Raw genomic sequence first — 4,012 nt, 5'->3', positions numbered from 1 at the left:
GAAACATAAAAGCACAGGGACACTGGAGAGATAGGAACCTGCTGTAAATAATATGAAAGCAATTAGAAAGTCATAGAAATTAGAATAATTAGGTACAGGCACAGGAATAGAGAGATAAATCAAGGAAACAGAGAATTGAGATGTAGAAGCCAGATACGGTGTGAATAATGGGGAAGGTATATGGTAAATGTAGCATCTCGAATTGGTGGCAAAAAGAAGGACTGAGTAATAAATAGTGGAAACAGTCATAAAATTGGATACCTATAACATTCTTACACTAAATTTAATTCCAGTTTATCCAAAGATTAAGTGAAAAAAAGCTCTAGAAAAAGACATGAATGAATCTTTCTATAATCTTCGAGGAAAAGTGCCTTTTCAAAAAATGACAAACCCAGAAGCCCGGTGAGAAAAGAATGATAAAATTGACTACATGCATTTTAAAAACACCCTAAAGAAAACAAACATCAGGCACAGAAGAAAGTAACACATAACATGGAGTTAATTGCATTAAGATGCAAAGAACTGTTAGAGAACAGTAAGGATAAAGAAAAATCGGTAGGAAACATGAACAAGCAGTTCACAGAAAAAAAATATGTATATACATAGATACATCTATCTGTGTGTATAACTATATATACTATGTATGTATCTAACACTAAGAGAAACATAATAATGTACCTCTACCCCCAAAAGAAATCGTTTATACAGAAATCGTAATCCAGAGGAGATCCAAAAAATGGACAAAGGCATTTTTAATCAGCAGCAAACCTAATTCATGCAGGGATATTTGACCCTAGGACACCCATGTCTTAATAGCTTTTGTTATTGCAAATAGGAGTAAACACATAAATAATGCAATATCAAGTGTCAACCTGATACCATCCACTCTCTGGAAACAGGAGGCTTTAGGGGACTCAACAATAAATAACACAGCACTTTGGATTTTGCATTGTAATTTTGCTCAAAAAACATATAATTTAGTGTCAGATATATATGTCATATATATAGATATATAATGGAAAAAAATTAGTATTTTATGATTAAAGAAATATAAATTAGGAAGTACAGTTTTCACTTAGCAGAATGTCAAATGTTTAAACATTAGAGAATTTCCAGTGGCAAGAATGTGGAAAAAGTAAGCATTCTCATATTTTGTTGGTTTGTAGAGTGTAAGTTTGTTCATTCTTTTCACAGGGCAGTTTATTTATATTCATTAGACTTTTAAGTCACAATTCTATTTAATCAGAGATTCTACTTAAAGAGATTTATTCTGTAGCTATACTTGCTTACATATGTAAAGGTATTTTTTTAAGGATGTTCATTACAGGTTTGTTTACCATAATAAAATGACTAGAAGCAGTCTAACCTAGGTGAATAGTTAAAAATTATAATATAACCATTGAGGTAATAGTCATTTAAGAAATCAGAAGATGAGGCACCTGGGTCGCTCAGTCAGTTAAACATCCGACTCCTGATTTTATCTCAGCTCATGATCTGACAAGTTCATGAGATGGAGCTCTGTGTTGGCTTCCGTGCTGAGTGTGGAGCCTGCTTGGGATTCTCTCACTCCTTCTCTCTTTGCCCCTTGCACAGTTGCTTGTGCATGCACGCGCACGCTCCCTTTCTCTTGCTCTCTCAAAATAAATAAATAAACTTAAAAAAAACTGAAAAGAATATATATGTGTTGATAAGAAACAAAAATGTGTGTTATATACAGAAAAATAGAGAAAAGGATAATAAAATTTCTTGTTGGACACAATGCAGGCAAGAAGACAGTGGAGTAGCAGTTTTAAAGCACTAAAATAAGTTCTGTACCTAGAATTCTATAACTAATTTGTTTTATGTTTTTTATTTATTTTTGAGAGACAGAAAGAGACAGTGTGAGTAGAGGAGGGTCAGAAAGAGAGGGAGACACAGAATCTGAAGCAGGCTCCAGGCTCTGAGCTAGCTGTCAGCACATAGCCTGACAAGGGGCTCAAACCCACGAAATGTGAGATCATGACCTGAGCCAAAGCTGGATGCTTAACTGACTGAGCCACCCAAGCGCCCCGGATTCTATAACTAGAACTTAAAATTCTATACCCAGCAAAATATCTTTCAAAAATGAAGGTAAAATGAAGTTTCAGACACATAGCAGCTGAGAAAACTTCACACCAGAAAACATACTGTTTGAAATGTTGACATTCTCTAGGCAGAAGGATGATACTAGATAGAAATCTGCATCTACACAAAGGAATGAGGATCACTGGAAATGGTAAGTATATGGATAAAAATACAAGATTTTTTTCTTTCTTACTAATCAATTTTAAAGGCTAGTTGACTGTTTAAACAAAAATAACGACAATGGATTATGAGGTTTTTAACATATATAAAAATAAGGTGCATGGTAATAATAGCAAAGGCTATGAGGGGAGAAATGGAAACATACTATTGTAAAATGTATTTAAGGACATGACATTTGAAGGTAGACTTTGTAGGGTTATAGGTGTATGCTATAGAGACTGAATTGGTGGTGAGCAGAGCCTAGGGTGGCTGAGGCCTGTGGTGGGTGAGGACCTTGCCACAGATGGACAGCTTGTTTCCTTACAATGACTGCCTAGTGGATTTCCCTGCCTTTCTATGAGAATCCCTCAGCATGGATTCCTCCTCATGAGAGGGTACACACCCTAAGTGCAATAGTGACATGACTCAGTTCTGCCCTAAATTGTCGTACTGAAGAAGCCTCCTGGAGCTTTGTTGGGATTTAATATCTGAGGAGGAAAGACCTCCCAACTAGGCATCTTCATCTCTAAGGTGAGTCCTGATCTTGATGCACGTTGAGCAGGACTTCAGGGAGGGGACCATGTCCTGGCAGAGAATGTTATGGATTTCCAAGATACTGAATGCAGCAAGACTGTTGGGATCCTGAAGACATCCCACAAAACCAGCATGCATGCCTGCTTCTTTCCCTATAGTTATCATCATGAAAAAAAGAGGAGCGTACCCTACAGAGTTGCAGCCCACAGCCCTCCCCATGTAATCTCCCAGGATATGCTTGTAGGCCTTAAGGAAACTACTGTCAGCCTTACCCTGGCAGAGTGAAGTTGGGGAGATGGCACAACAGACCCTCCACTGAGCCAGCTAGCCAACTGTGTCACACAAACTGTACTGCACTTTTGGTACCTAGTTTTCTAGATGAGCTTCATTCCCTAAAAGGAGAATGATGTCTGAATATGGCATAGCCTTTGGAGAATAGTGCTATTGAGTATTATGTGCTAGGCAATTACACATATGTCATATTATTTTCATTGGAATCTGGAAATCAGGAGAAAAAAGAATCTTGGGTGCTTCTGTCTAATTTACCTGGCCACCTTATCCCATCCTTATACTATCAATCTTATATACTCTGGAGACTTTAGTGAGACCTTGTTTCTTTACCCTTCCCCTTCTCCTCCCCAAACTCTCTGCCCAAAGTAAAATCTAATGCTGAGGATAAAAAACAAGTGTATATTATAAACCCTAAAGGAACCCTTATAACAATCAAACAAGTTAGAGCCAGTAAGCCAACAAAGAAGATAAAATGGAATAACAAAAAATAATTCAGTTTTTAAATAATTCAGTTAAAAAATTTTTTAACATTTATTTTTGAGAGACAGAGAGAGACAGATCATGAGTAGGGGAGGGCACAGAGAGAGGGAGACACAGAATGTGAAGCAGGCTCCAGGCTCTGAGCTGTCAGCACAGAGCCTGACATGGGGCTTGAACCCATGAACTGTGAGATCATGACCTGAGCTGACATCAGACACTCAACTGACTGAGCCACCCAGGTGCCCCAAAATAATTCAGTTTTAATCCAAAAATAGTAGAAGAAGAGGGAACAGGGAAAAAAGAACAGATAGGAAAAACTAAAAGCAAATAGTAAGATAATTACTTATACCCAACCATGTCAGCAATCACATTAAATGTAAATAATCAAACACTCCCAATTAAAAGGCAGAGATTGTCAGATTGGATAATAAAACAGTACCCAACT

General features: G+C 37.2%; 1 pseudogene; it reads left to right on the top strand.

The window, feature by feature from the left end:
- Positions 1-2,566: 2,566 nt before the first annotated feature.
- LOC115294005 lies at positions 2,567-3,081 on the top strand (annotated as a pseudogene).
- Positions 3,082-4,012: the final 931 nt, after the last annotated feature.

This window comes from Suricata suricatta, chromosome 6 (genome assembly GCF_006229205.1).
Source record: "Suricata suricatta isolate VVHF042 chromosome 6, meerkat_22Aug2017_6uvM2_HiC, whole genome shotgun sequence".
NCBI lineage: Eukaryota > Metazoa > Chordata > Mammalia > Carnivora > Herpestidae > Suricata > Suricata suricatta.
This window is presented reverse-complemented; position numbering and strand designations above follow the sequence as displayed.